Raw genomic sequence first — 10,000 nt, 5'->3', positions numbered from 1 at the left:
AAAATTTTTCATCGACGGGCGAGGCGCGGAGTCGCCCTTGGTGCGCGGCGGCGTCCCCGTGACCGGATCCGTGGACACTGTGCCCTTCATCGATTGCCGATTTTTGTCTGGTCGGCGTTCGACGGGTGCGAGGTGGACTAACGTAAAATATTAATACGGCAAGTGGATGTGGTTTACCGGTATTATTCGGTGCGGGCATTCGGCGAGCACGTCCCGCGGACTCGGAGTGCCGTACGCGGAAATATTTTTCATCGACGGGCGAGGCGCGGAGTCGCCCTTGGTGCGCGGCGGCGTCCCCGTGACCGGATCCGTGGACACTGTGCCCTTCATCGATTGCCGATTTTTGTCTGGTCGGCGTTCGACGGGTGCGAGGTGGACTAACGTAAAGAATTATTACGTCCCGCGGACTCGGAGTGCCGTACGCGGAAATATTTTTCATCGACGGGCGAGGCGCGGAGTCGCCCTTGGTGCGCGGCGGCGTCCCCGTGACCGGATCCGTGGACACTGTGCCCTTCATCGATTGCCGATTTTTGTCTGGTCGGCGTTCGACGGGTGCGAGGTGGACTAACGTAAAGAATTATTACGTCCCGCGGACTCGGTGTGTGCCGAACGCGGAAAAATTTTTCTTCGACGGGCGAGGCGCGGAGTCGCCCTTGGTGCGCGGCGGCGTCCCCGTGACCGGATCCGTGGACACTGTGCCCTTCATCGATTGCCGATTTTTGTCTGGTCGGCGTTCGACGGGTGCGAGGTGGACTAACGTAAAGAATTATTACGTCCCGCGGACTCGGAGTGCCGTACGCGGAAATATTTTTCATCGACGGGCGAGGCGCGGAGTCGCCCTTGGTGCGCGGCGGCGTCCCCGTGACCGGATCCGTGGACACTGTGCCCTTCATCGATTGCCGATTTTTGTCTGGTCGGCGTTCGACGGGTGCGAGGTGGACTAACGTAAAGAATTATTACGTCCCGCGGACTCGGTGTGCCGAACGCGGAAAAATTTTTCTTCGACGGGCGAGGCGCGGAGTCGCCCTTGGTGCGCGGCGGCGTCCCCGTGACCGGATCCGTGGACACTGTGCCCTTCATCGATTGCCGATTTTTGTCTGGTCGGCGTTCGACGGGTGCGAGGTGGACTAACGTAAAATATTAATACGGCAAGTGGATGTGGTTTACCGGTATTATTCGGTGCGGGCATTCGGCGAGCACGTCCCGCGGACTCGGAGTGCCGTACGCGGAAATATTTTTCATCGACGGGCGAGGCGCGGAGTCGCCCTTGGTGCGCGGCGGCGTCCCCGTGACCGGATCCGTGGACACTGTGCCCTTCATCGATTGCCGATTTTTGTCTGGTCGGCGTTCGACGGGTGCGAGGTGGACTAACGTAAAGAATTATTACGTCCCGCGGACTCGGAGTGCCGTACGCGGAAATATTTTTCATCGACGGGCGAGGCGCGGAGTCGCCCTTGGTGCGCGGCGGCGTCCCCGTGACCGGATCCGTGGACACTGTGCCCTTCATCGATTGCCGATTTTTGTCTGGTCGGCGTTCGACGGGTGCGAGGTGGACTAACGTAAAGAATTATTACGTCCCGCGGACTCGGTGTGCCGAACGCGGAAAAATTTTTCATCGACGGGCGAGGCGCGGAGTCGCACTTGGTGCGCGGCGGCGTCCCCGTGACCGGATCCGTGGACACTGTGCCCTTCATCGATTGCCGATTTTTGTCTGGTCGGCGTTCGACGGGTGCGAGGTGGACTAACGTAAAATATTAATACGGCAAGTGGATGTGGTTTACCGGTATTATTCGGTGCGGGCATTCGGCGAGCACGTCCCGCGGACTCGGAGTGCCGTACGCGGAAATATTTTTCATCGACGGGCGAGGCGCGGAGTCGCCCTTGGTGCGCGGCGGCGTCCCCGTGACCGGATCCGTGGACACTGTGCCCTTCATCGATTGCCGATTTTTGTCTGGTCGGCGTTCGACGGGTGCGAGGTGGACTAACGTAAAGAATTATTACGTCCCGCGGACTCGGAGTGCCGTACGCGGAAATATTTTTCATCGACGGGCGAGGCGCGGAGTCGCCCTTGGTGCGCGGCGGCGTCCCCGTGACCGGATCCGTGGACACTGTGCCCTTCATCGATTGCCGATTTTTGTCTGGTCGGCGTTCGACGGGTGCGAGGTGGACTAACGTAAAGAATTATTACGTCCCGCGGACTCGGTGTGCCGAACGCGGAAAAATTTTTCTTCGACGGGCGAGGCGCGGAGTCGCCCTTGGTGCGCGGCGGCGTCCCCGTGACCGGATCCGTGGACACTGTGCCCTTCATCGATTGCCGATTTTTGTCTGGTCGGCGTTCGACGGGTGCGAGGTGGACTAACGTAAAATATTAATACGGCAAGTGGATGTGGTTTACCGGTATTATTCGGTGCGGGCATTCGGCGAGCACGTCCCGCGGACTCGGAGTGCCGTACGCGGAAATATTTTTCATCGACGGGCGAGGCGCGGAGTCGCCCTTGGTGCGCGGCGGCGTCCCCGTGACCGGATCCGTGGACACTGTGCCCTTCATCGATTGCCGATTTTTGTCTGGTCGGCGTTCGACGGGTGCGAGGTGGACTAACGTAAAGAATTATTACGTCCCGCGGACTCGGAGTGCCGTACGCGGAAATATTTTTCATCGACGGGCGAGGCGCGGAGTCGCCCTTGGTGCGCGGCGGCGTCCCCGTGACCGGATCCGTGGACACTGTGCCCTTCATCGATTGCCGATTTTTGTCTGGTCGGCGTTCGACGGGTGCGAGGTGGACTAACGTAAAGAATTATTACGTCCCGCGGACTCGGTGTGCCGAACGCGGAAAAATTTTTCATCGACGGGCGAGGCGCGGAGTCGCCCTTGGTGCGCGGCGGCGTCCCCGTGACCGGATCCGTGGACACTGTGCCCTTCATCGATTGCCGATTTTTGTCTGGTCGGCGTTCGACGGGTGCGAGGTGGACTAACGTAAAATATTAATACGGCAAGTGGATGTGGTTTACCGGTATTATTCGGTGCGGGCATTCGGCGAGCACGTCCCGCGGACTCGGAGTGCCGTACGCGGAAATATTTTTCATCGACGGGCGAGGCGCGGAGTCGCCCTTGGTGCGCGGCGGCGTCCCCGTGACCGGATCCGTGGACACTGTGCCCTTCATCGATTGCCGATTTTTGTCTGGTCGGCGTTCGACGGGTGCGAGGTGGACTAACGTAAAGAATTATTACGTCCCGCGGACTCGGAGTGCCGTACGCGGAAATATTTTTCATCGACGGGCGAGGCGCGGAGTCGCCCTTGGTGCGCGGCGGCGTCCCCGTGACCGGATCCGTGGACACTGTGCCCTTCATCGATTGCCGATTTTTGTCTGGTCGGCGTTCGACGGGTGCGAGGTGGACTAACGTAAAGAATTATTACGTCCCGCGGACTCGGTGTGCCGAACGCGGAAAAATTTTTCTTCGACGGGCGAGGCGCGGAGTCGCCCTTGGTGCGCGGCGGCGTCCCCGTGACCGGATCCGTGGACACTGTGCCCTTCATCGATTGCCGATTTTTGTCTGGTCGGCGTTCGACGGGTGCGAGGTGGACTAACGTAAAATATTAATACGGCAAGTGGATGTGGTTTACCGGTATTATTCGGTGCGGGCATTCGGCGAGCACGTCCCGCGGACTCGGAGTGCCGTACGCGGAAATATTTTTCATCGACGGGCGAGGCGCGGAGTCGCCCTTGGTGCGCGGCGGCGTCCCCGTGACCGGATCCGTGGACACTGTGCCCTTCATCGATTGCCGATTTTTGTCTGGTCGGCGTTCGACGGGTGCGAGGTGGACTAACGTAAAGAATTATTACGTCCCGCGGACTCGGAGTGCCGTACGCGGAAATATTTTTCATCGACGGGCGAGGCGCGGAGTCGCCCTTGGTGCGCGGCGGCGTCCCCGTGACCGGATCCGAACCACCGCGTGTGAAAATTCGATTTTTTTTTTTCACTCGACGTTCGCGGTTATTCGGCGGTCCCGGGGTGGTGCACATGACGGCAGCCCCGGCGATGTCCGTCGACACGATTTCGAATTCAACTTTTCGAACGTAGTTTTTCCGTGTGCAATAACTCGTTAACCGTTGGTTCGATCTCGACGTACCCGAGACGTGTTCACGTCGTACGTTCCGAGTACTATAGGACACCGGTGTCCGCGACATTTAAATCGGTAATCCTTTATCCGCGGCCGTACCGCTACGCACGGAGATAGACCGATATTTGATTTTCGCTTAACCGCTACGCACTGTGATTGACTGTATTCCGACGGCGGGGTCTCGGTCAACCGTTTTCACGGTTTGCCGGTGACATCGACCGTACCGTTCATCACGGGCAGACCGCAGAGTCGTTGTCCAGGGATATCCCCCTTTGCCGAAAACCTTTACCGCGTAGAATTTCTGCGCTGACCGCGACGTTACAGGGGTGATTACCGTCGCCGAGCTGCGCGCCCGCCGTACCGTCCCGTCGCACGGACCACCGTGTGTGAAAATTCGATTTTTTTTTTTCACTCGACGTCCTCGGTTATTCGTCGGTGCCGGGGTGGTGCACATGACGGCAGCCCCGGCGATGTCCGTCGACACGATTTCGAATTCAACTTTTCGAACGTAGTTTTTCCGTGTGCAATAACTCGTTAACCGTTGGTTCGATCTCGACGTACCCGAGACGTGTTCACGTCGTACGTTCCGAGTACTATAGGACACCGGTGTCCGCGACAATTAAATCGGTAATCCTTTATCCGCGGCCGTACCGCTACGCACGGATTTTGTGATTTTCGCCTAACCGCTACGCACGGTGATTGACGGATTTTCGATTCTCGCCTAACCGCTACGCACGGTGATGGCGAAGTTCCTTCGACCCGGGTGTACCACTACGCGTGAACACCCCCGTCGCACATTGTGAAACTCGAGATTTTGTAAATTTGTGAGCGACTCGGTCGTCGGCGTTCCGCCGGCGTCCGATCGCCAATCACGTACGACAGCAAAGCCACGGGCGACGCCGAAGCCGACGCGTCCATCGCCGCGCACCGGTCTGCCCCAGTCTTCGGAATGGTCAGCAATCCGGTGCCCTTCGATGGTATCCGTCCAAGTTTCGGCGACCGACCCATCTCGCACGCCGAGTGGCAAAACTCAACCGGCGTCGCAGGCCCGCCTTCCGGTGGGCCTCCGACGCGCAAATCGTTTTTTTTCAAAAATCGATGACGACTCCCGTTACCGTTCCGCAAGTTACGAGCTCTCGACGCCAAAACATTCCCGCCGCGGCCGGCCATCGTCGCCGTGCCCGGCGGTCGCCGGGGCGAAGCCCCGGGACGACGGACTTCGCGTCGCGTCCCGGCTTCCCCCACGATCTCGGCTGGGGGCCGTTATAAACCTGGCGAGAGGCGCTAGCGCGGTAATTCTCCGTCCGCTGAAAACGGACGGCGTACGCGCTAACCCCGACTCTCGTCAACGCACGGGTCACGTCGCGTCGGGCGAGCGCTCGCTCTCCGCGTGTGTTCGGTCTTCCGCACGCGACCGCCGCCGCAGTCGCCCCGCGTTCTGCGGGTGCTCAGTGCGGCGCTCGCGTCGACCGAAGCGCGCGGTTTACGGGCGCCCGTCCGCGCACGTATCCCACTCGAACCGCGGTCGGTCGTGCGCCGTGACCGTATACCGGTCACGGTCGTTTCGACCTTCCTCGGCGTCGGCTTGCCCACGGGCGGACCGGCGCTCGGACGCACGCGTCCCGAGACGAGTGTCCGCGTCGTCGTCGCCCCTTGGTCGGCGTCGCCGCGGGGATCCGTCACGGGACGCAGTTGTTGTAAAACCGAGATCCCTGGTTGATCCTGCCAGTAGTCATATGCTTGTCTCAAAGATTAAGCCATGCATGTCTCAGTGCAAGCCGCATTAAGGTGAAACCGCGAAAGGCTCATTAAATCAGTTGTGGTTCCTTAGATCGTACCCAAGTTACTTGGATAACTGTGGTAATTCTAGAGCTAATACATGCCGACAGAGTTCCGACCGTCGCGGCGCCCTCGGGCGTCGCTCGCGGGAGGAACGCTTTTATTAGATCAAAACCGGCCCGTCGCGGCGCGCTTCGTGCGCGTCCCGATCGCGGCCCGCGCAAAGACCTGGTGACTCTGAATAACTTCGAGCTGATCGCACGGTCTCCGTACCGGCGACGCATCTTTCAAATGTCTGCCTTATCAACTGTCGACGGTAGGTTCCATGCCTACCGTGGTGGTAACGGGTAACGGGGAATCAGGGTTCGATTCCGGAGAGGGAGCCTGAGAAACGGCTACCACATCCAAGGAAGGCAGCAGGCGCGCAAATTACCCACTCCCGGAACGGGGAGGTAGTGACGAAAAATAACGATACGGGACTCATCCGAGGCCCCGTAATCGGAATGAGAACACTTTAAAACCTTTAAACGAGGATCAATTGGAGGGCAAGTCTGGTGCCAGCAGCCGCGGTAATTCCAGCTCCAATAGCGTATATTAAAGTTGTTGCGGTTAAAAAGCTCGTAGTCGGATCTGTGTCTGGGCGGTGCCGGACCACCCTGGCGGTCCGTCGTGTCGCGGCCGGCCGTGTCGCGGGACCACGTGTCCCGTCGGCGCGGTCGTCGTCGCGCTCGTCAGCCGTCTCGGGGTGTTAGTTACCGGCACGTCGGCCGGACGTATTGTCGGCAGGCGGACACGTGTCTCGGGCTTCCGGCGCGCCGCGCGGCCACGCGTCGCGCGGCCGTCGGGGTTCGACGACGGCGGCCGCCTACTCCAATCTTGCTGCGCGGTGATCTTCACCGATTGCCGTCGGCGGGCCGACACGTTTACTTTGAACAAATTAGAGTGCTCAAAGCAGGCTCAAATCTGGCGGGGCGGCTTCACGGCCGTCTCGTCAAAAGGCCCTGAATACTGGTCGCATGGAATAATGGAACAAGACCTCGGTCCCGCGCATCTCCGCCCTTCGCGGGCGCGCGAAATCGCCCTCCGGGGCGTTTCCGTGCGCGGGCCGCCGGGCCGCGGGCGCCAGTCGCCCGCGCGTCCCGCCGGGCCGGTTTTCGGGACCGGAGGTAATGATCAACAGAGACGGGCGGGGGCATTCGTACCGAGACGTTAGAGGTGAAATTCTTGGATCGTCTCGAGACGAACTGACGCGAAAGCATTTGCCAAGTACGTTCTCGTATGATCAAGAACGAAAGTTAGAGGTTCGAAGGCGATCAGATACCGCCCTAGTTCTAACTGTAAACGATGCCAGCTAGCGATCCGCCGGCGTTTCATTAACGACCCGGCGGGCAGCTTCCGGGAAACCGAAGCTTTTCGGTTCCGGGGGAAGTATGATTGCAAAGTTGAAACTTAAAGGAATTGACGGAAGGGCACCACCAGGAGTGGAGCCTGCGGCTTAATTTGACTCAACACGGGAAACCTCACCAGGCCCGGACACCGGAAAGATTGACAGATTGAGAGCTCTTTCTTGATTCGGTGGGTGGTGGTGCATGGCCGTTCTTAGTTGGTGGAGCGATCTGTCTGGTTAATTCCGATAACGAACGAGACTCTGTCCTGCTAACTAGGCGGGTAACCCCGGGTCGGCGTGTGCGCGGCGCGGGCGGTTTCGGCCGTCCGTGTTCGCGTACCCGTCGGCTCGGCCCGGTATCCCCGAACGCGTTCGCCCGTCGTCCACGGCGGTCGTCGAGCGCGGCCGCGCCATCCGCGTCCCGGCGTGCGGCGGGCGTGTGTCGGCCGGGGGGCAACCACCTCCGGTCGGCGCGCGTCCGTCGTGCGTCGGGCTCCGTGGTGAAGCGCGCCGTGTTCGCGGCCGTCGCCGGCGGATCACGATACGTTACTAGGGCTACCGCCGGCTCCCAGGAGCTTAAACTCTTCTTAGAGGGACAGGCGGCGGACGAAAATAGCCGCACGAGACTGAGCGATAACAGGTCTGTGATGCCCTTAGATGTTCTGGGCCGCACGCGCGCTACACTGAAGGAATCAGCGTGTGTTAACATTCCTGGGCCGACAGGCTTCCGGGTAACCCGCTGAACCTCCTTCGTGCTTAGGGATCGTGGCTTGCAATTTTTCCACGTGAACGAGGAATTCCCAGTAAGCGCGAGTCATCAGCTCGCGTTGATTACGTCCCTGCCCTTTGTACACACCGCCCGTCGCTACTACCGATTGAACGGTCGCATTGAGGTCTTCGGAGTGGACGCGCGTTATTCGGCCCCCTCGGGGGCTGGGTCGTCGCGCGATCGCGAAGATGACCGAAATCGGCCGTTTAGAGGAAGTAAAAGTCGTAACAAGGTTTCCGTAGGTGAACCTGCGGAAGGATCATTAGAGACGGGCCCGCGGTACCGGCAGCACTTGCCGGTCTCGCGCGCGCCTAATCCGACCCCGTGGCCGCGTGCGCTCGCGACTAGCTCGCCGACCGCCCGCGCGCCGCGACCCCCGACCGAGCGTCGACCGAAAGATGGTTAACGTCGAAAGACCATACGGGCCCCGCCGTGCGTCCGCGCACGGCGCGTGGCCGGTAGAAGTTTCGTCGACAAAAAAAAAACACCCGACCCCGAACAGCGGATCACTTGGCTCGTGGATCGATGAAGACCGCAGCTATCTGCGCGTCGTCGTGTAATCCGCAGGTTATACGAACATCGACCAGTCGAACGCACATTGCGGCCTCGGTGACCCGCGGGTCCCGGGCCACGCCTGTCTGAGGGTCGTATACCGGATACTCGGCCAGACCGATGCGCCGCCGGCAGGCGTCCGACGGCGGCGGCAGTCCTCCCGGGGACTGTCCGCCCGCCCGTCGGCCGCTCCGGTGGTGCGAGATTGGCGGTTCGACCGTGGAAAACCGCGCTCGCGCGGCCGCCTCCGGTCGTCCGCCCAAGTTGTGACGGCAAACAGTCACGGGTTCTCGCGTCGTCAAACGGCACGTCCCCGTCCGCCCGCCGCGCGAGAGCGCGGCCGGGTCGGCTGAGAGTCCACGGACCTCTCCGGCTTCCGAGACGCGGACGCGGACGGTCACCGTACGGGCGGAGCGCGGACCGCAGGCTGCCGTGTAATTTAAAAAAAAAAAAAACCGATACGTTCCGACCTCAGATCAGGCGGGACTACCCGCCGGATTTAAGCATATTAATAAGCGGAGGAAAAGAAAACAACCGTGATTCCCTTAGTAGCGGCGAGCGAACAGGGAAAAGCCCATCGCCGAATCCCGCCGCGCACTTTTGTGTCGCGGCACCTATGGGAGTTGTGGCGTACGGGCCGGCCTCGTTGCCGGGGCGCACGTGACGGTCCAAGTCTCCCTTGAACGGGGCCATGGCCCGCAGATGGTGCCAGGCCAGTAGAGGCCGTCACAGCGTTCCGGGATCGGACCGCGCCTTCGAGTCGGGTTGCTTGAGAGTGCAGCCCGAAGTTGGTGGTAAACTCCATCTAAGGCTAAATACGGCCACGAGACCGATAGTTTACAAGTACCGTGAGGGAAAGTTGAAAAGAACTTTGAAGAGAGAGTTCATAAGAACGTGAAACTGTTCGGGTGTAAACGGACAGAGCCCGCGAGTCCCCGCCGGGCGAATTCACGGTCGGTCTAACCGCCGGCCGGATCTTTCGCTCGGTTAGCGGACGTCGCGGACCCGTTGGGCGCCGGCCGAAGGGCTTGGGTGGCGTTCGTCGCGGCGGTTGCGTTTCGGCGTGACCGTTCGCGCCGAACCCCGGTGCTCCTGGTCGGCTCGCCCGACGGCAAGAACCGTCGACGCGGCCCCGTCGCAGGCGGGGTCCCGTCGGTCGGCGACGATTTCGGGCTACTTTCCGACCCGTCTTGAAACACGGACCAAGGAGTCTAACGTGTGCGCGAGTCAACGGTGATCTTACGAAAAACCACGTTTGGCGCAATGAAAGTGAACCGTTTACGGTGCGGACGATGGCCTAGCGACCGAACCCACCGGCGTTCAAAGTCGCGCTGGTCCGCAGTCCGGGGGCGTCTTCGCCAGGTCGGCTTCGGCCGTCCGAGGGCGCACCCT

General features: G+C 60.7%; 2 non-coding genes across 2 annotated transcripts in view; both read left to right on the top strand.

Moving 5' to 3' along the window:
• Positions 1-8,546: 8,546 nt before the first annotated feature.
• On the top strand, positions 8,547-8,704 carry LOC132953453 (5.8S ribosomal RNA). Its single transcript, XR_009665639.1, has one exon. It is a non-coding gene; the product is annotated as a 5.8S ribosomal RNA (ribosomal RNA).
• A 370-nt stretch (positions 8,705-9,074) lies between these two features.
• The window catches only part of LOC132953454 (large subunit ribosomal RNA), a 4,199-nt gene continuing 3,273 nt past the window's right edge, over positions 9,075-10,000 (top strand). The window contains exon 1 of the ribosomal RNA XR_009665640.1: positions 9,075-10,000. This exon is cut by the window's right edge and continues 3,273 nt beyond it. This is a non-coding gene — a ribosomal RNA (large subunit ribosomal RNA).

This window comes from Metopolophium dirhodum, unplaced genomic scaffold (genome assembly GCF_019925205.1).
Source record: "Metopolophium dirhodum isolate CAU unplaced genomic scaffold, ASM1992520v1 scaffold42, whole genome shotgun sequence".
NCBI classification, from domain to species: domain Eukaryota; kingdom Metazoa; phylum Arthropoda; class Insecta; order Hemiptera; family Aphididae; genus Metopolophium; species Metopolophium dirhodum.
The sequence above is the reverse complement of the archived record's forward strand: the minus strand, read 5'-3'. Positions and strand labels throughout refer to the sequence as shown.